Source organism: Giraffa tippelskirchi, chromosome 12, assembly GCF_054371585.1.
Source record: "Giraffa tippelskirchi isolate mGirTip1 chromosome 12, T2T-mGirTip1v1.2.pri, whole genome shotgun sequence".
In the NCBI taxonomy this organism is placed as follows: Eukaryota; Metazoa; Chordata; class Mammalia; order Artiodactyla; family Giraffidae; genus Giraffa; species Giraffa tippelskirchi.
This window is the reverse complement of record NC_137286.1, coordinates 32542953-32568750: the sequence shown is the minus strand read 5'-3', so window position 1 is coordinate 32568750 and position 25798 is coordinate 32542953. Positions and strand designations below refer to the sequence as shown.

General features: G+C 41.2%; 1 protein-coding gene across 9 annotated transcripts in view; it reads right to left on the bottom strand.

Moving 5' to 3' along the window:
• The window catches only part of STXBP6 (syntaxin binding protein 6), a 257691-nt gene that overhangs the window by 81836 nt on the left and 150057 nt on the right, over window positions 1–25798 (bottom strand). The gene's annotated exons all lie outside the window — the stretch shown is intronic.

Below are 25798 nucleotides of genomic sequence, written 5' to 3'. Positions count from 1 at the left end.
AACGGACAGCTTTTGTGTTCAAGGTGCACAGAGGAGAAGCTCGGAAGAATGGCAGAACCTCTGAATGTCAGAGCTGGGAAACATAACAACAGGAAGAGACGCGACCACAGAGTGCTGGGACCCGCAGTCCAGCTGCGGGATCCACTGCTCCCTGCCATCTGGTGCTGGGGAGTTCAGCCGTGGGTGTGAAAACGACAGGTAAAGTTAAACACAAGAGCAAAAATCTGGAAATAGCCCAGTCCCTCTTAACTGTGTTAGTTGCTCAGCTGTGTCTGACTCTTTGTGACTCCATGGACTGTAGCCTGTCAGGCTCCTCTGTCCATGGAGTTCTCTAGGCAAGAACACTGGAGTGGGTGGCCATTCCCTCTTCAGAGGGTCTTCCTGACTCAGGGATCAAACCCTGGGTTTCCTGCACTGGCAGGTGGATTCTTTACCATCTGAGCCACCAGGGAAGTCCACTGAATAGAAGAAACAGTTATTAAAAATGACCAAATACCTGAAAGTGGGTCATGAATGGATCAGTGATGAGGACGCATCAGGAACTAACAATTATAATGAGCCTACTTCACTCTGTCCTGCGAAGAACAGAGTGGGGAGCAGGGATGGCCGGAGGGCAGAGGAGAGGAGCAGAGCCAAGTGTGGGCACTTTCAGTTTGTGAAAGGTTAGATGAGTCATGTTTCCCACGCTCTTCTGTATTCATCCACTAACAGGATGTTTTCTCATCGCTTTGTGAATCTCCAAATCAAAGACACTGTTTGGATACTACTCAATTGCTTGCTACCATTGTTCTCACACTCTTTTCCTTCCACCTATTTCCTTCCCCAAACACTGAACTTAGCAGGTGAGGTTATCATCAGAGAGCTGTCCAGCGATCTGATCTCCTTCTAGATTTTTCTGCAAATCTGAACAGAAGAAAAGGGTAGGCATTCTGGGGGGAAAGGCTCAAGCCGTCTTCGGTGACTGTGGGTCATTATTCCAGAGGCAGCCCTCTCTACACTGTCCTCTGAACTCTCTGACTTCCTGAACTTGCTCATTTTCGGCAGGCCGTGGTGGGTGGCCAGTGCTCCCGGCAGCAGACACAGTTTACACTGGAAGACTCCACAAGGTTATGGCAGGAACATGAGGCCCTGTGAGGGAACCGGCTAAGAAGAGAACGCCAGGCAGTGTTTGAACCTCCCTTCAAAGCACCATGAAAAGGCAATGAGACTTTACAGCAGGACAATGCTTGCAATAGGACAAAACATGAAGAATGACAAGTCAAGGTAAAACAGCTGAGATGACTTCCCCACAGAGCATCTCTGATTACAGAGACACAACTCACCCTGCTGTCCCTTTAGAGCCACTCCTGACGTGAGGCGTCTATGTGGGCTCTCAAGGAGTTTCCCGAAACTCCCTGAAGGTGGGGGACAGACTTACTGGGGGGAATTACTGGGGGGCTGTTCCCAGCACTGATAAGGATACATTTTTGAAAGCTGATAATCTGGGCCAGTACATTTGAGCAGGAGCCAGGAAAGTCCAGTCACCGCCCTGGACTGCAGCTGCCAAATGGGTAGGAAAGAGAGAGGAACTGTGCCTGCAGGGGCTAGAAGTCAGCTGGAGCAACAGTGCACACTACAGACAATTGAGTATCTCCATTAACAGGAAAGGTTCATTCCAGTTGGCTCAGAATTGGCTGCTAGTGGTCCTCAGACAGAAAGGTGCAAACAAGGATGCTAGCTTTCTCCTCCATACATTGGCAGGGTTCTCCTCTGGCTGGCACATCTTAACCTACCTCAAGACAGTTCCTACCTAAAGCAGCCACTGCCCATCAGTTCGTACCCATCATCCTTCTTCTGGATGATGAAGCATGACAAGGGCCTTCCCATGGAAAGTGGACCTAGTCCCAACCTAACTGACCTTGAGATGCCTGTGCATCCTCCTAGGACCCAGAGGCTGAGATGAGCACCCTAGCAGCAGCCTGTCCCCATCTATCTCTTGAGCCCTACTTCTTGCCCAGCCTGCACTGACCAGCACCTACTCAACCCTTTCACATGCCTCAATGGGCTTTGTTTATTTAGTCTTTCTCTTCCAGTTTCCTACCCCATCCACAGTTGTTCTCAATAAAGCCGCAAAAAAAAAAAACCCACCCCAAATAGATAAATAAACAGAACCTTTGCATCAGCTCTTTCTCTACTTCCTAAATGGTTCCAGACCACCCCTCCATCATCAATACAACTGTTCATTTGTTCATGTGTAATCAGCTCCACTTTTTACATAATTCAAATTTATATTCCAAAAAGCTATTGATATTTTTGAAATGTGCCTATTCTTTGAGCCTGTAATACCATTTCCAGAAACAGCTCCTGAGGAAATAATAGTGAATGTGTACAAAGTTACAGCTACATGGCTAAATCATGGCATTTTTTATAATAATGAAATGTGGGTAATAACTTTCATTTCCAATAATTAGGGATTAGTTAAGTACATTCTGGCCTGATTTCTTATAATGGAATATTATGCAATAATTATAATGCTACAGCATATTTAATGACTTGGAAGGCTGTCCATTAGAAAAGGAAATTATGGAATTATATGCATATGTAGCTTATAAAAGCATACATATTTAACTCTATATGAAAGTATACAAAAATACAGTGTTCCTCTGAGTCTTAGAACTGCAGATCAATGTTTTTAAGTTTCCTTGTATGTTTCAAATTTTCTACAAGCATCTTTTACTTTTTAATAAACTTTTAAATTTAGAATAGGTTTAAATTTACAGAAGAGTTGTGATGATAATACAAAGAGTTCCTTTGTACCCCACACCCAGTTTCCCTTGTTGCTAACATCTTACATTAGGGGGTCCATTTGTCAAAACTAATGAGTCTATATTGATCTATTATTGGGTTTAAGTCCACACTTCATTCAGATTTCCCTAGTTTTAACCTAATGTCTTTTTCTCTTTCAGGATCTATCAATGATATCCCAAAGGTGATGTCAGGTACCATGAAGATAGTGATCATAAGTGATGAAACCTCAAATACCTGCTGAGGTATCTGCTTTAAGCGAATTAACGAGACACAGGAACTCCTTATTGCACTCCCCTGCCCCACAAGTCTCCCAGGTAAGTTGAGTACTTTTAAAGACTGCTATTAGACATTTAAAAAGTCTTCCAGAACATGTTCTGCTTATTACAGAAAAATGACCCACTGCCGTTGTTGGCCTGGAATCGGTCCATGAGTCTCCACTGTGCTGTCTGGTTTGGGGAGCTGACTCCTTGACCATATTTGTTCCCCCACAGCGTCTACTATGGGAGACCAAACCAGTCAATCCTAAAGGAAATCAATCCTGAATATTCACTGGAAGGACTGATGCTAAAGCTCCAATACTATGGTCACCTGATGCAAAGAGCTGACTCATTAGAAAAAACCATGATGCTGGAAAAGATTGAGGGCAGGAGGAGAAGGGGGCGACAGAGGATGAGATGGTTGATGGCATCACCCACTCAATGGACATGCACTTAAGCAAACTCCAGGATATAGTGGAGGACAGGGACGCCTGGCGTGCTGCAGTCCGTGGAGTGGCAACGAGTCGGACATGACTTTGCGACTGAACAACAACAACATAGTGTCTACACAGCCCTGGGACTCCTCTGCAAAAGTGAACAGAAATGTCAGACCATCCTCCTTAGGAAGAATATTTTGAATTGGAACTTTCAAAATATTTTGAATTGGAACTTCCCACAACACAAGCTCTTAAATAATTGGCAAAGGATAGAACAAAATAACAAGCTATGCTTAAAAGGAGGGAAAACAACTAAAAAACACAAACCTTGTTTTATTAAAGGCTGTCTTCCTCTTTAGGATAGAGTCAAAGTCACTTTGCAGCATGTAATGTTGTGCTCTCTTTGCGACAGACCACTTTTTATACAGAAGAAAAAGAGAAGGCTTCAGTAAGCCACAGAGATTCAATGGATCTCAGTGCCTACGTTCTGTGGGGTGAGGCAGGCTGCAGATTCATCTATTCCATTAAAGGTATACTAGAAAAAACCCAGAGCCATTTCCTTCTGTCAAAACATATTTATATCTTCAAATATAATTTTTTAAAATTTTGGCTAAAATGATCTGAATGAATGGCTGCAGCTTCTAATTTCCATCTTCCACTCATAATGGAAATGAAGGAACAGAAGGCACCTGTATCTCCATTTCTGAATCAACAAATTTTCATTTTAAATTTCAGTGACATACTGAATGAATCCAATTTTGACTTATTTCCCAAAGGATGGTGATTCTCAGATAGCTCCCCTTGCCAAAGGCAAAAACAACAACAACAACAAAAAAGTTGCTTTGCCCACTTGATCCAGGAGTGGATGAGGGATGAGGAATACTTGCTGACACGGCATTTCAAACACTGAATCTTTATGTCTTTTCCCCAAACATCCACACAGAATGCACTGGCATCAGAGGGAATTCTCCTGGGAAATCAATTGTCAATGACAACTTTCCAAAAAGATGTATATATTCAATAAACATGCAGATCTATAATATTTATTTTTAATACTATCTTGAAACTCTCCATGTTCATAGTTTTATCCCATGAAAAGTACATTTAAAAATGAGATACTGAATTTTAAGTCTCCATACTGTATATCTTGACGTGGGTTTTTGCTTTTGTGTCAAAATTTACATGAGAAACAAATATCTTCAAAATTTCACAGGGAAAAAAACAAGGAAGTATGTCTTCCACCATTTTGTTGGTAATGCAAGTTACAAACCTCCCTTCCCAGGTTTTCTAAGACTGACTCATTGCTTTCTCCATCAGTGCCCTGCCATGGTAAATCAAAAGCAGAAACAGTGTACCCATTTGGAAGGAAAGTCTCAAGGCTTTAACCTGCTTCTTCAAGGTAAAACCAAACTTCGTGTGGTATCCCTGGAAATCGGGAGGACCACAAGTTTCTGTGCTATATCTGTTCTTCACTTTGATGCGAAGTGCTGCTTAAAAAAAAAGTACAACTGATGTCTTTGAATGGACAGGTTTTCTGAGCTGTTTGCCATCTCTTCCAGGTGCTGCTGAAAAAAAGCCGATCTTTCTCTGGTGAGTCTCTATGCCTTCAAAATAAGTATCCAGAGCACAGAGTTTGTTTTCTATACTCAAAATCTGGCATATCTAAAGGGTGCAGGACAGACTGCTAGGCTGGGCAGGCTTGCTACAGGAGAGGCACCTGGGGACCCTGTGAATGCCTGGAATAGACAGGCCTTAAGATAGCTCCCCCGAGTTTTCTACCTTCACATTGGGGATGCAAGAGAGGGTCAGAGAACAGACAATCTCCCCAAGATGGTGAACCCTAGTACAGCTCTCAACTTGTTTTTTTTCTCAAGAAACTTCCAGTTTCTAGACTTGCAAGAGCAGCTTGACCTATTAACCCACACGTGCTGCTGCTGCTGCTGCTAAGTCGCTTCAGTCATGTCCGACTCTGTGCGACCCCATAGACGGCAGCCCACCAGGCTCCCCCGTCCCCGGGATTCTCCAGGCAAGAACACTGGAGTGGGTTGTCATTTCCTTCTCCAATGCATGAAAGTGAAGTTGCTCAGTCATGTCCGACTCTTAGCGACCCCATGGACTGCAGCTCACCAGGCTCCTCCATCCATGGGATTTTCCAGGCAAGAGTACTGGAGTGGGGTGCCATTGTCTTCTCTGAACCCACACATGAAGGACACTTAATTCTCTCAGCTCGTAGCTCAAGGTTTGCCTTTTCCCTGATATCCTCCCTCTTCAGTCCACTCAGTCCAGACTGATCTTTTCAAAATATCTTTGACCTCTAAGTCCTTTCAGGTTGACGAGGACCCTGAAGAACCCTGGCTGTGTGAATTCCCTCCAGGATATCTATGTCGCTTGAACTCATTGAGTGAAAGGACATTCACTATCTCTTGTACAGAAATAGACAAAACATGGCTCTGGAGTCCCAGAAAATAAATCTTGCTTGACTTTCACTTACTATCCTTAGATATGTGAAATTAATCTTCATGAATTTGCTCTGGTTTAGGGTAAGTATGCCTAGCCTCTTCATCTGTGATCACACACTAGTTACTCATATTGCTCTAACATCTGATCTCCTTAACCAGACTAGAATTTCCTACAGGGTAGGACAGCCTGACAAATGCTTTTTGTATATAATTTGCTGAATATTCTACTAGCTCCAGTGGAGAAGGAAATGGCAACCCACTCCAGTATTCTTGCCTGGAGAATCCCATGGACAGAGGAGCCTGGTGGGCTATAGTCCATGGGGTCCCAAAGAGTCGGACACGACTGAACAACTAAGTGCACACTCTACTAGCTCCAATAGCTTAGAGTTCATAAAAGAGAGAAAAGAAACTTAGCTGGTTTTGATATTTTACTCTTTATACAATCTTCAATTGCTGCCAGATTTTGACACAGCACAGTGGTTAAGAACATTTTGCTTGGGAGTCTAGTTCCAAGTCCCCAACCTGCCCCTTCCTATCTGTATGATTTTAGTTGAGATACTTAACCTACAAAATAGGAATGATAATAGTTAACTATAAATCTGAGTTGTTATGAGGCTCATAAATAAACTAATGTATTTAATGACCTGAAATACAGGGCTTGCTGTGTATTAAACACTCAATAAACCTTTGTTCTCATAGCAATCATCTCTGGGAAACCTCTGATATCTAGAATGCATCCACAGTTCATATTAGACATTCTCACTATTTTATTCTGGAACGCTGGTGGTATTACTTGCCCTATGGAATGCCAATGATTCAGTTCACTATTATGATTTGTTATTTAGCTTTAAACTTCAAATAATTATGCTTCACTCAGCACCTCACGAACTTTTATTTGATGCCCCAAGTAGCACCACCATCATTCTGTCTTATTCTGTTCTTGCACTACATGCTAACTCAGAGTTTAAAAAAAAAACAAACTACCGAGAAAAAAATTGAGAAAGACTTGCTTCAGGTCAAGCAACTAGTTCATAGATAAATGTGGATTAAAATACAGGGTTTCCAACTCTTAGTAAAAAAATAATTGCCATTTCTTATATCCAAGTAGCCATTAAGCTATCCCTCTACTCCCTAAAGGAGAAGGCAATGGCACCCCACTCCAGTACTCTTGCCTGGAAAATCCCATGGATGGAGGAGCCTGGTAGGCTGCAGTCCATGGGGTCGCGAAGAGTCGGACATGACTGAGCGACTTCACTTTCACTTTTCCCTTTCATGCCCTGGAGAAGGAAATGGCAACCCACTCCAGTGTTCTTGCCTGGAGAATCCCAGGGACGGCGGAGCGTGGTGGGGTGGGCTGCCATCTGTGGGGTCGCACAGAGTCGGACACGACTGAAGCGACTTAGCAGTAGCAGCTACTCCCTAAATCTTCCCCAAAGAGACAGCCAAACACATTCAGTGAAAATAGGAAACCTCTTACACCATGTTTGTACACAATTAATATGAAGGGTAGACCCTAGTTCACCTAATATCTTCCATGCCCTAAGGGATGCCAGGGCTCAAAGTATGAAAGAACACATTTTGGCTGAAATGAGATTCTACTTCCACAAACTTAGGAGTGCTTGACAGTAGAGCCTCAGTGAAAACTCCACTAAACTATCGTGCTCAATATACCCCTTGTCTTCCCTTTGGTGATTTGTTTCATAACAGATTTTTTTAAGTGTACCTTTTGTTAAAAGAGAAGTCGTGTGGCTATTCTAATTTTTTTTTCTCAAAATCAGTGAAACACTGAACCCATTAATCTATTATCACTAGGAACCAAGAAATTTCAAACAAACACCATGATTATTAGGACACTTGCTGCTGTCAATTTCTCACTTCCACAGTTCAATTTTAATCTCTTGCCTCTTAGTAAGAAATGAACAGTTTTATGTTTTAGAGGAAATTCACTCTCCTCACCTGTTTTCAGCCTTCCTTCTTAAAATCTATATTTGGATTCAACAGTCAATGGCCTAAAACATTAATGGGCTTTCCATTGAGCCATTCCCCTTTTTCTCTTTTTGTTTTGCAAATAGGGCTTATTAAATCTTTGCTGTAGGCACCAGGAAGGAAGAACACCGAGAATCTGCTGATGTGAAAGGTTTCAATGAACTCAAGCAAATCATTTGTGATTTGCCACAACTTCCCAGCAGTAAATGCCAAATATGCACGCTGTCCGGATGGCAAATATAAATTCCCATCACATAAAACATAATAAAAGGAAACCAAAACCCCATTTCTTTTCCTACCCTAAGGGGTTTAAGGCAGAGATATGGACTACAGATGCTTTCCATTGATTATATTCAAGTCATTGTGAAGAATGAATCTTTGGTACTAGTACAGCTTGAAGCAAGTCCTACCAACAGTGAAGGAAAGACACTGGTGTATATTTTAGGGCACACAGCACTTCTCTCCCTCAGCTATTGTTCATTCTATTTTAAGCTTAGACGCACATACACACACTTAAATCTAATAACATACAGTTTAAAAATACACAGTACACAATTATGCTTAATAACTAATTGAGTGAAGATATGGACAACAAATCAATATACTCTATTCCTCATGAGTCACAGAAAAGTTAACTGCTTCGCAGGTCCAGACCATGGTTCTGCACGTACACCTGTACTAACAGCCTTTCCTTAATCTGCCTATAATGACAGTAGTGGAGTTTTGTTTGAAACATGTAAACCCACAAAGAAACAGAAAATGGGAGAGAATATACATCAAAACTTTTCAAGTTACAAATGGTTAGTGACACCAAGAAAGCTGAAACTTAAAGTGGCAGTGGGAAAAGCTAGAAACTAAAAAAAGACCAATTTATGATAGACAACCTCCCCTCCCAAAGATGAGAATTTTAAGGCATCAGGTACATTTGAAAGTAAGAGTAAAAGTGGAGCTAAAATATTAGAAGGAATGATTGAAAGACTATTCTAGAAGCATTCAGATGGCCCATCCCCTTCTCCGCTCTTATAGATATGTACCTGACTTTCCCAAGCCTCTCTGTACTGGACAGAGTTTAGGGTGAGACAACGTACTAACATAGCTACTGTTGCTTTTTTCTTCATAGAGAATATTTACACTAATGCTTAGACTTCCGTTAGTTTTCATATTCAGCATCCAGGATCCTGGTAGCCAGCCCAACCAGCAGACTACTAGAAATCTTTCTCTTGGGAATCTAACCTGGATAAGAAGTAAACTATAAAGATGCCAACATCAGGGGTTCCCCCAATGAAAGAGCACAGCTGGACCACTTTACAAGGAAGCCCAGAGGTAACAGCATTCAACAACATGTTCAGGGCTTCTAAATGGCTTTCAAGGCACAGATACTCAAGAATCACTGAGCCAACTCTGTAGTAAAAAAAGTTATAGACCCAAACAGACACTCAATAGCAGGTTGGGAAAAACAAGGACTATGCTGAAAGAAGAACACTTAAAAGAAAAAAAATCTATCATAAATACTCTCAATAATCTACTGATAAAAACAAGAAGAGGACACCATAAGAGAGGAGCATTCACAGAAGAAAAACGTACTTAGATATTATATGCATGTGTATAAATGAATTAAAAACTCAACTACTCAATTGTAGGGTTAGAAGCTAAGGTTAAGGAAATCTCCCCCTAAAACAGAGCTGGAAGCCAGCAAAAAAAAAAAAAAAAAAAAGTAAAAAGAAATTAGAGAAACAAATCCAGGAGTGTCATACTGCAAAGGGTCCTTTGTAGACAATAAAATCCATTCTTGTTAGGTTTTAGCAAAACTATTTCTTACACCACGTTAAATGACATAATCACTGGAAGGGCTAAAGAAACAGATCTGGGGCTGAGTTTTCTGTACAACTCCCAAAGTGCACTAAAGAACCAAGTTACAAAGGGAGCTGCCACCACTGGTAACATCAGGAGACTCCCTTCCTAAGTGGCAAACTGCATGTAGAGTTGCTAAATCCAGAAGCATGTTACTGTTGCCAAAATCAGAGAGGCACAACTATTCTTTTTGGCTCCAAAGTCAGGTTGTGCTTGCCACAATCCATATGAGCAAAATGAATGGCAAGCAGCCTGCTTCTTTACCCTCACAGAGCTAATAATCAAACACTATGATGTCTGCTAATGCTGTCCCAGGGTAAAAAGCCTTCATGACCATGTTTGCTAATAGAATAGGAAGATGTACAGTTGAATCTAAATCATATCTAGAACACTAGCTGCAAGAGAGTCTGAAAGTATATATTATTTAATTTTCCAGCCTCTGAAGTACCCAGAGGTAAACTAGAAGGAAGTTAGAATGGATGTAAGGTAATTCATTACATCTCTCTATCACAATGTTCTCTACATATGAGTAACAAAGTTTCAGAAAGAAAAAGAGGCAAGGGAGAGAGACAGAAGGAGGGGGAAAGGGGATCATGTTCAAAGTGATTAAAGAAAATTTGAAAGAAATGAATTTCAATACTAAAGGAGGCCACTGAGTCCAAGTATAATAGATGAAAAGAAACCACAGTGAGACACATTATTGTGAAATTTCATAACACTGGGGATCAAAAGAAGATTGTACAAGCTTTCAGAAAAAAAAATAATATAGACATCATATAGAAAAGACCAATAATTTGGAAACTTTTGGACTTCTCAACAGCCGTACTGGAAGCTAGGATGCAATGGAGCTACATCTTCAAAAATTTCAAAGGAAACTCATTCCAACTTGGAATTTTATACCTAGCCAAGCTAGCAAGCAGGAATCAGGGCAGATTCACAACATTTGCAGGTGGACAAGCTGTTTGTGCTTAGTGTGCTGCGATGACTGGGCCCCATACTGACCATCATTTGGGGACTGCCCTTTGCCTGTCTCCTGTGTTGAATCTGTTCCTTGTATCTCACTTCCCTCTCTCAGTTATATCCTTGTTCTTAAGGAATTTCCTAAGGAAAGGCTTATAATAACTTTTATGCACAGATACCTTTGTGCAATGTGTTAGCTGGGGCTCCAAATAAGGCCTAAAAACAAGTCAGGATAAAAGACGGCCTTCACCAATGGTGGAGTCCTTCTAACAGAAGGACTAAAATCTCCATGCCAAATTAAAAGATAAATTTAGTGAAAAACTATTTTTTTTCTTTTGATATCTGGATTATAAAATTCTAATGTCTTGAACATACACTGTTTCTTCCATCTCATGACCTTTAAGCGTGAATTTTCCTCTTCCTGAAATAGCCTTCCTGCCCCTTCATTTTCCGTTAACTCTGAGTCATTCTTCTGAGACAGTTCAAAAGTCATATTCTCGGGATAGCCTTTGCACAACTCCCAAATCAGATCAGGCCCCCTTAATAAATGCCCATGGTTCTTTTCCTGGTACCTACTCTCAGTGTATAATTACATATTTCTGAGATTATTTGACTGTGTTCCCCCTCCCCCCACACCCTTTGCACATTAGGTCTTTACAACTATAGCACAGTGTCTTTTGCTCACCTAAGGGTTTACAGTGTCTAATGCAATGCAGGCAGTCAATGAACGCTTCATGCATAAATGAGTAAATAAAAAAGAAAGAAAGAGGTAAGTAGACAGAGAGAAAGGGAAGGAAAACAAGAAGAGAAGGAGGGAGGGAAGAAGGGAGGACGGGAAGAAGGGAAAAGAAAGAAAATTTCTATGTACAAATCCTGAGTTTAGGATTTATTTTTAAATTAAATCAACCCTGTATTATGTATTTGTGTATCTGTCTGTTTACTTTGCTTTAGAAATTTCACAGGTTGCCAGAGGACTTGGGAAATGGGCCAGATGCTCCTATCCTCTAATGGGAAAATCAGAGAAAGAAAGGAAATATGGGGCTGCATCCTCAGAAGGTGATCCTGATTCTGGACCAGCCACAACACACTAGAGACAGTCCCTCTTTCCAGAAGAGCCATGCAAAGGACAGGGTCCATTCCAGGGCCACATCACCCTCTGTGAGCATTTGGAGCGGACTGTCAGAGCAGGTGTCTGTCCCTGCACTTGGACTCAGGTGTTGTCCTGACAGCCCTGAGTGGCTCTGCGGCTCCCACATGGCTCCATCTGGCCCGCAGCCCCAAAAGCTGCTGAGCCTCAGAAGCCACCAGGGAGGATAATGAATGTGAGGCTTGCTGCCAAGATGTTACCGAGCAGGGGCTTGGAGGGAATCAGGAGGGAGCTGACTGGACCCTGAACATTCTCAACTATCAATTACTGCAAATAGAACTCCCACAGTCCTGGAAAGGGAGCGAGATGAGCCTCATTTTTCACATCCCACTGCTCTGAAGAGCTCTTTGGGGAGACGTGCAGTAAGGAGCAAGGCCCAGAAATGGCGCTCTCAGCAGCAAGGTGCGCTAGGATCTCAGCCTCCAGGTGATGGTGTAGGGCAGCCTACTGGCTCAGGTGTTGACGGAGATGTTGGCTGTCCCCAGATGGTTAATTATGATCCAATGGTAGAAATATTAATGGAGAAGAAAGAGAACCTGACCTTGCACATGATAAAATATAGCTCTAACTACATATATATATATACATATACACATATATATGTATATGTGTGTATACATATATGTATTTTTTCAGATTCTTTTCCATTATTTGTCATTGCTGCTGCTGTTGTTGTTCAGTTGTGTTTGACTCTTTACGACCCCATGAACTGCAGCACACCAGGCTTCCCTGTCCTTTGCAATCTCCCAGAGCTTGCTCAAACTCATGTCCATTGAATCGGTGATGCCATCCAACCATCTCATCCTCTGTTGTCACCTTCTCCTCCTGCTCTCAATCTTTACCGTATCAGAATCTTTTCCAATGTGTTGGCTCTTCCCATCAGGTGGCCAAAGTATTGGAGCTTTTCCATTATAAGTTATTACAAGATATTGAGTATAGTTTCCTGTGCTATATACACTAGGTCCTTGCTGGTTATTTTATATATAGTAATGTGTGTATGTTAATCCCACACTCCTAAGTTATCCACCTCTCCTTTCCTCTTTGGTAACCCTAAGTTTGAAGAACTTAAGCATTCTTAAATCCACTTTGGCATGGCATGGGGAAATGTGTGTGCTCAGTTGTGTCTGACTCTTTGCGACCCCATGGACTGTAGCCCACCAGGCTCCTCTGTCCATGGGATTTTCCAGGCAAGAATACTGGAGTGGGTTGCCATTCCCTCCTCCAGAGGATCTTCCTGACCCAGAGATCGAACCCACATCTCCTGGGTCTCCTGCACTGCAGGTGGATTCTTTACCGCTGAACCACCAGGGAAGCCTGAATTCACTTTACAGATGGAGTAATAAAGGCACACAGAAATTAAGGAATGTGTCCAAGATCACACAGCTAAGATGTGGCAGATCTATGATGAGAACAAAGCCATTTAGCTTCAGAGTCCGTGCTCTGACCTGCCAGGTGTCAGAGATCCTCTGACACTTAGAGGGGTCCTCAAACACTTAGAGTGTCAGAATGAATAGTATATATCGCAACAACAACAAAACCCTATGTATGCAAAATGAGGGTTATTTAAGATGGATGTGTGATCTGCAGTTACAACTAAACTCTTGTGAGTAATCACCAACAAAGAATCCTAACAAATGCCAATTGGGGCAGGTAGGGATACTCACTAGTTCCATACTTCATTCCCCTGGGTTCAAATGGGAATGAAGTATATGTCCTCCCCCACTAATATTTTCCAGAATTTCCAAAGTGAGAGAGTAGACCTCCCTAATGACATTCAATATAAAAACATAAATCTCAGTTAAGGAACAGCTAGCTTTACAATAAAATCTGGGCTTGCACTTCAATCCATTCATTTTTCTTTTGCGGCAAACGACATCTTACAAAAAGACCATAAAATATAAAATCTTACAAAAAGATCATACCATTTGTCTTTTGGACAAATGGCATCTTACACAAAAAACCATATAATGGTAAAATACAAATAAGAATAAAAATCACAGTCAAGGATAATAAAAATATGCACGCAGCATCAAACCAGAGAAAAAGAAAATGATCTTTATCTCTATGGTAAAAGCAGCATGGACTGATTAGGTCATGTTGGAGAATTTGGTCTTTGTTTCAGAAATTAAGTAGGACTATTATAACTAGGTTTGCATTTGAGAAGTAAAACCTTCCTGGCAGAGGTGAGGACTTCCTGAATGGAAAGGGACAGAAAGACAAAGATCAATTTGGAAAGCATCTTGGTGTTTTACGAGAGAGAAGATGTAGGTCTGAAACAAACAAAGCAAAAATGATGAGGATTCGGTGACTGGCTTAAATGTAAAAGGTGAAAAAGAAAACTAGAAGACCAAGTTCAATTCTAAGGTTTCTAGCTCAGGGAAAGAGATAGAGGGTGATACAGTTAGTCATTCATGGAAGGGAAGCCAGGAGGTGCTGTGTGGTGCCTGGATTCAGGTCAGGTGGAAATATTTAATAGGCAGTCTGGCAGGGTAGAGTGGGCAGAGGACCAGAGACAGTCTAGTTAACTGCAGGAGAAGAACCAGGGCAGGCCTGTCTCCTAGGAACAGGAAGTTAATGTTGGTTGCTGCTGCTGCTGCTGCTAAGTCGCTTCAGTCGTGTCCGACTCTGTGTGCGACCCCATAGACGGCAGCCCACCAGGCTCCGCCATCCCTGGGATTCTCCAGGCAAGAATACTGGAGTGGGTTGCCGTTTCCTTCTCCAGTGCATGAAAGGGAAAAGTGAAAGTGAAGTCGCTTGGTCGTCCGACTCTTAGCGACCCCACGGACTGTAGCCTGCCAGGCTCCTCCGTCCATGGGATTTTCCAGGCAAGAGTACTGGAGTGGGGTGCCATTGCCTTCTCCTAATGTTGGTTAGAAGAGCTCTAAACAGATCCCACATCACCAAATTCCCAGAGCATGTGGCATTTTCTTTGGACTATATCCATAGTCAGAGTTGGCTTTGCCCACATGTGTATGCTTTATGGGGTATTTGTTTTCTCACATCTGACAACTCTGCTCACCTTTGAATAACTTCCCAATAGGCCAGTGGGGCAGGGGCCCCCCTCCTCCAGCCTAAGGAACTATTGCATTGTGCTACAAAGTGGCAGCTACCAAGCAGAAGGAGAATATAGCTTCCTGCTTGCATAACTTTCTTGAAACTTTAAAAGCTCCCTTTCTAAAGCTACTCTTTTATTTTTTTTTCAAACTGATGCTCATGAAATTTTCTCCAGCTCCTTCTATCTCATACGCCAGTAACTTTATGATGTTTGCTTTGAGCCTATCTGGCGATTTTTCTCTGTCTCGCAGGTATTAGTTCTGACCTCTAAAATAAGATTCTAAGTAAATAATGCCAAGTCAATATCTATTTTCATCTCAATCCCAACCACTGTCAATATGTCAAGCACCTTTGATGCCTCCAATAAATGCTTTCCTCACTGAAATCAGTCTAATTTATAGTTGGTCAACATAGTGGCATTTTCCAATATCAACAGCAAAGGAGCAAGATACAGAACATAAAAGTGTCCAGATTCTTTCCTTCTGAAATGGCCATTTGATTGACTACAGTCATGCAACTAATTTAAGAAGTCATAGGAAATTCCCTCATGTTATGCTTTTTACCCCCTTTCTATCTGTCCCATTAAGAGTCATTATAAGTGATTTCAGTGTAATGGGCTTATATCTTCTATAGACTGCTGTCCTTTCTCTCTGACTTAAATCACAGCCTGGGCACACTGCATCTGTGCTCAGGGAAAGTGTTCTCGAGGCCTTCCTTCTCTGTTCTAAAGAGCTGTAGTAGCATTTAGGCACTCCCAGTGGTGTGTCCTTGTATTGGGCAAGCTGCCCATGTGCCAGATGATGTCTCATAGCAGTCCAGATACACACAGAATCGAAGTTATACTCATTCACACACTACACAAAGATAGAATTGAAAAAATAAAAATTCTATCAAATGCACAAGAGATAAGGCACTGTTCCAACTACAATAGTAAGTTAAGACACTGAGAACTTTAAAAGTGGCAGCTGGAGCAGTGACAGAATGTGGGCTCTGGAGTCAGGTCACGTGGGCTGACATTCCTGCCCCACTTCTCATTAGCTGTGTTACCATGGACACACTTGCCTAACCTCTCTGGGCATGTGGGTCCTCACTAGTAAATGAGGCAATGGATATATTTCCTTTCAGGGCTGTCTTGAGGATTAAATGAGATAATTTATGTAAAGAGATTAAGACAGTTCCAGAACACAGAACTACAGAACTCACTGAACATTAGTTACATTAATGTTTATGTTTATCAACATTATTCTTATCACAAACCAAAAGAGAAGAGTCTGGGTATCTGTGGTAGGCTGTCTCCAACATCAGAAATCCAAATGCAGGATGAGCAAGAGAACTTCTGAAATGACTGTCTTGAGCAGAGGATGTCATAGATGAATTCTTCAGCCCTTCAATTTCAAAATCCAGAATCCTCAGATTAACTTCCTGACAACCTGCTGGCACTTTTTAGCTGGTTTTGCATTAGCCACGGCTGTTTCCCACACTTTGATGATCCTAAAGGCATGACTGACTCCAGTTTTGCTCTGCCAAGGAACTGCCTATATAGTTGTTACTAGACACTATCCCCTAATCACTGTCATCTGTTATAGGTTTAATTTCTAATGGAGTTATACAAAGGAGAATAGATAAGAAAAACAAAGGCAGCACTTGTATGTGGACTGATGTTAAGGGCACAGTGTGGTTTTAGGTTCTGATTCTGGAGTCCTGGGGCAGCTGCTTCTTTGTTTTATTTATTTTGGCTATGCTGCGTCTTCGTTGCGGCACAGGCTTTTCTCTGGTTTTGGTGATCAGGGGCTATTCTCCACTTGCGGTGCATGGGCTTCTCAGTCATGGCTTCTCATTGCGGAGTATGGGCTCTAGGGCACGTGAACCCAGTAGTTACGGTTCCTCGGTTTAGTTGCTCCGTGGCATGTGGGATCTTCCTGGATCAGGGATCAAACCCCTGTCTCTTGCATTGGCAGGAGGATTCTTTACCACTGAGCCACCAGGGAAGCCCCTGGGGCAGCTTCTTATTTCAAGAACAGAATCTGCTGTCAAGCTCCTCACAGTCAAGGAGATTACATAGAGCCACTTAAGGTATTAGAGGGGCTTCACAGGTGGTTTAGAGGCTTGTGTGTGTGTTAGTCACTCAGTTGTGTCTCATTCTTTGCGACCCTGTGGCCTGTAGCCCACCAGTCTCCTCTGTTCATGGAATTCTCCAGGCAAGAATCCTGGAGTGGGTAGCCATTCCCTTCTCCAGGGGAATCTTCCCGAACCAGGGATCGAACCCGGGTCTCCCACATTGTGGGCAGGTAGATTCTTTACTGTCTGAGCCATCTGGAAAGCCCCAAGGGGCTTATTAATGTTCAGTTACCTGGATTCCATTCAAACCTGCTGAAAAAGAATCTCCTAGGAGAAGGGGGAACCCACGAATTTGTGTTATAACAAGCAGGATTTCATGACATAAAGTTCAAGAACCACTATTCTAGGGCTTCATAATTGAGTAGAGAACACACACATACAAGCTAGTCTAATGCCAGGCAGTCTTTGCTAGATGCCATAATAAAGACAAGGAGTACAGAGTCTGAAGAAAAGAGAGTGTCATCCCAAACAGGGAAATCTAGGAGGACTTCCTGGAGGGAAGCTTGTGTAGCAGTGAGGAAGACAGCAGAAAAAGAACTGGGCTGGGAATAAGGAGCAGTGGAACACAAGTATGTCACCAGAAGAGGGAATCAGCTAAACAGAGCCCCCAGGAGTAAGTCTGGAATTTGTTGGAGCAGATAAGTACAGCTGGGGCCCAAGTGAGTGGCTTGTGGGGAGGGGGTTACTGGATGAGAGACAGGATGGGAGGTCTTTCAATAATGCTGGATAGGACCTGGGTTCCAGTGTCTCTCCAGAAACGGCTGTGGACAGCTTCTGCAGAGGGGTCATGAGCGGATCTGAGCTTTGAGAAGTTGAGCCCGGTCTGGTGAATCAAAGGGTAACTCAGACCCATAATCCCTTATCCATTTTCCAAAATCCAAAAAGCCTTGGAAACAAAAAGATGGTTTTGTACTTCAATTGATGGAAAACCTGCCACAAAATGAAGTGGAGTTACCCATAGCCATTATTTATTCAGTTGACTGTGAATCTTTATGAATCCTGTTGCAAAAATATTAATGTTTCATTAGGGGTGCTGCCCCCAATCCCCATTTGGGGATATCATAATATTTAGTTAATATACTATGTACAATTTCAAAATATATCTGGGAATAAGGTTTTGATAAAGAACCACAGACCTTTATGGGCTTCCCTTGTAGCTCAACTGGTAAAGAATCCGCCTGCAATGCAGGAGACCCCAGTTCGATTCCTTGGTTGGGAAGATTCCCTGGAGAAGGGATAGGCTACCCATTCCAGTATTCTTGCGCTTCCTCGGTGGCTCAGACAGTAAAGAATCACCTGCAACACGGGAGATCTGGGTTCAATCCCTGGGTTGGGAAGATCCCCTGGAGGAGGGCATGGCAATCTACTCCAGTACTCTTGCCTGGAGAATCCCCATGAACAGAGGAGCCTGGCTGGCTACAGTCCATGGGGTCACAAAGAGTCGAACATGACTGAGCGACTAAGTATAGCACAGCAAAGCATGGACCTTTACAAACAATGGGAGGTGTACTGCCTGTGATGCTAAGAAACCAAGGAAACCTTTTAAGAGGCGATAGAGAAGCGTGAATAATCAGTGCCATCTTTCCTGGCAACCAATTTTCCAGGACCACTTAACTGATGTGGAGGTCTGTGTAAAAGGAAACGTGTCTTTGGAATAGAGCTTCCCAAGTGGCTTAGTGGTAAAGAATCCACCTGTCAGTGCAGGAGACACAGGAGACAAAGGTTTGATGTCCGGGTTGGGAAGATTCCCCTGAAGGAGGAAATGGCAACCCGCCCCAGGATTCTTGCCTGGGGAATCCCGTGGACAGAGGAGGCTGGCGGGCTACAGAGTTGGTCACAAAGAGTTGGATAGGACTGAGCACACAGGTATGCTTTTGGACAATCTGACACTTAAAATTCCTCCTCATTATTCTTATCAGTCCTTACCTCCCTATCTCTCCAAGCATAAACAAGCAAAGCCTAGGACGCTGCAAATTGAAAAACAGATGGTGAACCAACATAGACAGAGGTCGCTTCACCTTTACACATGTATACATGTGTGTCTCTTTACCTCAAACTCAGCAATCTCAAGGCTGCAGAGCTTCTTAGAAATCATTTAGTTCAACTCGCTCATTTCCCAGATGAGGAAAATGATGCCAGAGCAGGTAAGTCATTTGCTAGATCACTCACATCAGAGGTTTGCTCAGAGTTTACTGAGTATCGCAAGTTTCCATCTCTCACCACAGTCTCTTCTAGAGCAAGGAGTCTGTCTACTGTGACTAGACACTGCCTTGAACAAAGGAGTATTTAACAAATACTCCTTGACAGTGATCCTCATTAGTATAATTGCACCACCAGGGAATATTACTGAAACTACAGGCTTTTCTAACTAAGGACCAAAATGTCAAGGGATTTAGGTTTAAGTTTAGGCAATAACAATGGCTCATCTGAAAAAGAAAACTAAGGAAATAATCAAAAGTGTTTTTTTTTCTTTAAAAGCATTAAGTTTCTATAACAGCATTACGTGTTAGATAAAGATAGATAGATGCACATACAAACTCTTAGAAAAACCAGAAGGACATAGAACTAGAATAATTGCCTAAATTCCACAAAATGAAGAGTTTCTAAGCTTAGAAACTACAGAAGAAATGACAATAGAAAAGATAACTGTTTACATTGTCATCTATTTTTGTATGGTTTTGAAAGATAATCACCAAAACACAAGGCAAAAATACAAGAGGAAATATTCTTAGCAAATATTTCTTATATAGGCTGCATTCTTTTCTTTAAAAGAACCCACACAAATTAGTGGGAAAAATACCAACATTCTTAATAAAGGACATAAAACAGATGTTTCCTAAAAAAGCAAATACCTTCACTAAGCAAACCCATGACCAAATGTTTAGGCACTGAACAGTGAAACACACAAAAAACAGCAGTACTACAAAAGTTGCCTACAAATTGGCACTGATCAGAAAAATGATAATAACCAAATGCTGGTGGAATATGATGAAACAGACATCATATATTACTATTAGCAACAATTCTGGAAAGTTACTCGGCAAACTCTAGTTCTTCAAAATATTCATATCTTTTGGAAATCTAGCCTAAAGAAATAATAAAATCTGTAAACTTAACCTTGAACATGATATTTACTGCACCATTATTTATGGGGCAGAAAAATCATAAACAACCATGATACACAACAATCTGGCAAAAGATAAATAAATCATGAAGTATCTATTCAAAATGATTATGCAACCAGTGAGATGCTGTTTAATTAACAGGAAAATGCTTATCACTGTGATTAATGAAAAGATTAGGAATCAAAATGGTTTATAAAGAATGACTATAACTTGGAAAATAAATGATATTAACCTATGAATAGAAAAAATCAAAGCTTGATTGGAAATTTTAAAAAATGATTATATCTGGGTGGTGAGCATGTAAGTCATTTAATTATTTTCTTATTAATTTGTGTTTTCCAAAATATCTTTGGATATTTTGTATAGTTTGACTTGGAAATTTATTTCAACTAAATTAAAGCACTGTATTAAATAAAAAGCCAATACTGATTTGTTTTCCTTCATATCCCAGTAAGAATGTCAAAAGATACTTCTTAGGAAATGATTTTAGAAAAATATATTTTTAGGAAGTGATTTTTGAAAGTTCAAATTAGCATAGCTAATACAGAGATATCTTACTTAATCCTTAAGAGAAACTGCTCTGTGCCAGGAAGAATCTGAATTGCTTTCCTGCCTCACTGAATCATGGTAACAAACTGGTGAGAGGGGGTGTTATAATTATCACTATCTTACAAAAGGCACTGAGAAAATGGTTAACTTACTCAGATGTCACACATCTAACTAAGAATTCTGAGTGATGCTCTTAAACACATACTATGCAGCCACCTATTGACCTCTGACCTGAGAAGAGGTCCTTGGATATCATTAGAACCAACTCTCATAAAGAAAGAAGTACAGAGAATTTAAGTAACTTGCCATACAGCAAATTACCCAATAGGGAAACAGAGCATTTTACTTTGGCCACCTGATGCGAAGAGCCAATTCACTGAAAAAGACACTGATGCTGGGAAAGATTGAAGGCAGGAGGAGAAGGGGGCAACAGAGGATGAGATGGTCAGATGGCATCACTGACTCAATGGACATAAATCTGAGTAAACTCAGGGAGATAGTGAAGGACAGGGAAGCCTGGCGTGCTGCAGTTGATGGGGTCACCAAGAGTCGGACATGACTGAGCAACTGAACAACAACAAATCAGAGCACTATGTTTCGCAGATTGTAATTTACAAACTGCAAGAAAGGTTAAAATGTATGCATACAATCTTAGTGCATCTGCTCAATTTTGTTTCTAATATGAAAATTTTCTTTTTGCATCTTTTTAGTATCTATACTAAGACATATTTCCCTGAAGTCCTAAGGTTAGCACATCTCAAGTTCTTTCCTCTCAGTTCTATTGGAGAGCTACATTTCAACCCTGCTGGGATAATGCTGTCATGGAAATGCCTTTATTAAAGCACCTACTGGGTGTGGTACCACACCAGGGTCTGTAGAAGAGACTCCAACCGAACTCTGAGCTATAGGAGAGCTGCAGAAGAGTCAAAACAAAATTTGCCAACAGCAAGAAAGAAACTCCGAGTTTGCGGATTTTCTAATCTATCATGAAGTCCAAAATCAACTCCAGGTTTTCCTCCTCACATCTGATACAGATTAAGAGAGTCAGACCCCTGTTGGGAGAGCTCTGCACCAAATAACTGGGCCAAATGACAAGAGAAACTTTTGTAAAATTGTTCCCTTGAGCTACTGTGGCTTAGTCATGCCTAACTTTTTCAGTGTGCTATTTAGAGATTTCTGGACCTGTCTTCATGGGATCAAATGAGGAAAAAAATGAAGTCCATACCAGACTCTGAAAATGACAGGATTCAACGATGTTACCATAAAAATCATGAAAACGAATTATCTCTCCATCCAATCCTGAAGCATCAGCTTGGCCTATGAAGCAAGCATATTGTATGTCTTCTCTAAAGGAACCAGGACTCCCCACTGCCTTGCTTTCACTAAATATCAGAAATAAATGATGACCAGCAACACCTAAAGCAGAGATGAAGGCAATAAAGATCGGGATGTCTGCTTAATTGGTAGAAGAAGGAGCAATTCTGCTTGTGGCAGCATAAACTGTATTATCCCAGGACAGACTGAGTCTTGAAATTTATAACTTAAAGCAAAACATTTATGTTTAAAAGCCAAATCTCAAAACTGAGAATCTAATTACTAGTCTTATTTTAAATAAATAGAGGAAAAATAATTTATTTAATTGGCATGTATAGGTTTTTTGTTTTTGTTTTTTTGTTTTTGGCTTTGTTCCTATTAAAGAGTAAGATTAAGTATAGAGTATATTATCATTTTCTTTCATTATGTTTTCTACAACTAAGTTTCTCAAATCCAGTCTGATGCAAACAACTATTAAAATCATTTAGACATACATTTCTTTTAGATTTAAAAGAAAAAGAATCCCACAACATGCCCACCATGATGTCATGCATGTATTAACGAATGAGCTGATAAATAAATAAGACTGGCAATACCATGTGAAGGCTAGGATTTGGAACAACGAAAATATTTACAGCTCTCCAAGTGGAGTGTAAAGTGTTACAACCACTTGGAAAATTGTTGGCAGTTTCTGATACAATTAAGCATAACATTCCTATGACCCAGCAATTCCACTCCAAGCTGTGTACCCAAGAGAAATGAGCTCACATCAAAGACTGAGAATGGAATGTACAAAGCAACTTTATTCAAAATGATCAAAAACTAGAAGCAAACCAAATGCACATCAGTGAGAGAATGAATAAACACAGTAGTGCGTATCTCTACATCTCAGCAGTAGAAAGGTACTATATACAACACAAGCAACAACATGGATTATTCTCAAAAGCATACTAAACAAAAGAAACCAGACCTAACAGAGTGAACCCACATTGTATGATTCCACTTATACGAAATTCATCAACAGGCAAAACTAATCTATGGTGAGAAGAGCCAGAATAGTGGTTACATCTGAAGACTGAGGCCTTTGCCTGGAAAGGGGAACAAAGGAGCTTTCTGAGATGCCAAAAATGTGTTCTATATCTCAGTCTGGTGGGTATTCAAATGGGTGTTCACATGTGTAAAATATCATTAAGCAGTACACTTGCATGTATACATTTCACTGCACATGTGTAATCTCTCAGTAAAATAATGAACAACACTGAAGACATTGGTTTTCTTTATTAATGAAAGATTCTATAAATTCTATAGTACTTTCCAATTTTCAAAAGTTTCACATATGTGATTTTTTTAATCATTTACCCTGATACTTGTCCCTCCCCTCGCGCCCACCACTGATAATCATTAGTTTGTCCTTCATATTTGTGACTCTACTTCTTTTTGTTTTATTCCCTAGCTTGTTGTATTTTTTATATTCCACATATAAGTGATATATAGTATTTGTCTATCTCTGTATGACTTATTTCACTTAGCATAATGCCCTCCAAGTCCACCCATGTTACGGTAAATGGCAAAATGTCAGTCTTTTTTATGGGTGAGTAGATGACAACAGTGAACACTGACATTCTAGGAAATCAGTGAACTAAGATGGACTGGAATGGGTGAATTTAACTCAGATGACCATTATATCTCCTACTGTGGGCAGGAATCCCTTAGAAGAAATGGAGTAGCCATCATGGTCAACAAAAGAGTCTGAGCTGCAGTACTTGGATGCAATCTCAAAAACGATAGAATGATCTCTGTTTGTTGCCAAGGCAAACCATTCAATATCACGGTAATTCAAATCTATGCCCTGACCAGTAACACCAAAGAAGCTGAAGTTGAACAGTTCTTTGAAGACCTAGAAGACCTTCTAGAACTAATACCCAAAAAAGATGTCCTTTTCATTATAGGGGACTGGAATGCAAAAGTAGGAAGTCAAGAAACACCTGGAGTAGCAGGCAAATTTGGCCTTGGAGTACAGAATGAAGCAGGGCAAAGGCTAATAGAGTTCTGCCAAGAGAATGCACTGGTCATAGCAAACACCCTCTTCCAACAACACAAGAGAAGACTCTACACATGGACATCACCAGATGGTCGACACCGAAATCTTTCTTTGCAGCCAAAGATGGAGAAGCTCCATACAGTCAGCAAAAACAAGACCGGGAGCTGACTGTGGCTTGGATCATGAATTCCTTATTGCCAAATTCAGACTGAAATTGAAGAAAGTGGAGAAAACCACTAGACTATTCAAGTATGACCTAAATCAAATCCCTTATGACTACACAGTGGAAGTGAGAAATAGATTTAAGGGACTAGATCTGATAGACAGAGTGCTTGATGAACTATGGATGGAGGTTTGTGACATTGTACAGAAGACAGGACTCAAGATCATCCCCAAGAAAAAGAAATGCAAGAAAGTAAAATGGCTTTCTGAGGAGGCCTTACAAATAGCTGTGAAAGACAGGAAGCGAAAAGCAAAGGAGAAAAGGAAAGATATACCCATTTGAATGCAGAGTTCCAAAGAATAGCAAGGAGAGATAAGAAAGCCTTCCTCAGCTATCAATGCAAAGAAATAGAGGAAAACAATAGAATGGGAAAGACTAGAGATCTCTTCAAGAAAATTAGAGATACCAAGGGAACACTTCATGCAAAGATGGGCTCAATAAAGGACAGAAATGGTAGGGAACTAACAGAAGCAGAAGATATTAAGAAGATGTGGCAAGCATACACAGAAGAACTGTACAAAAAAGATCTTCATGATCCAGATAATCACAATTGTATGATCACTCACCTAGAGCCAGACATCCTGGAATGTGAAGTCAAGTGGGCCTTAGAAAACATCACTACGAACAAAGCTAGTGAGGTGATGGAATTCCAGTTGAGCTATTTCAAATTCTGAAAGATGATGCTGTGTAAGTGCTGCACTCAGTATGCCAGCAAATTTGGAAAACTCAGCAGTGGCCACAGGACTGGAAAAGGTCAGTTTTCATTCCAATCCCAAAGAAAGGCAATGCCAAAGAATGCTTAAACTACCGCACAATTGCACTCATCTCACATGCTAGTAAAGTAATGCTTAAGATTCTCCATGCCAGGCTTCAGCAATATGTGAACTGTGAACTTCCAGATGTTCAAGCTGGATTTAGAAAAGGCAGAGGAACCAGAGATGAAATTGCCAACATCCGCTGGATCATCGAAAAAGCAAGAGAGTTCCAGAAAAACATCTACCTCTGCTTTATTGACTGTGCCAAAGCCTTTGACTGTGTGGATCACAATAAACTGTGGAAAATTCTGAAAGAGATGGGAATACCAGACCACCTGACCTGTCTCTTGAGAAACCTGTATGCAGGTCAGGAAGCAACAGTCAGAACTGGACATGGAACAACAGACTGGTTCCAAATAGGAAAAGGAGTACATCAAGGCTGTATATTGTCACCCTGCTTATTTAACTTATATGCAGAGTACATCATGAGAAACGCTGGGCTGGAGGAAGCACAAGCTGGAATCAAGATTGCTGGGAGAAATATCAATAACCTCAGATATGCAGATGACACCACCTTTATGGCAGAAAGTGAAGAAGAACTAAAGAGCCTCTTAATGAAAGTGAAAGAGGAGAGTGAAAAAGTTGGCCTAAAGCTCAACATTCAGAAAACTAAGATCATGGCATCCGGTCCCATCACTTCATGGCAAATAGGTGGGCAAACAGTGGAAACAGTGG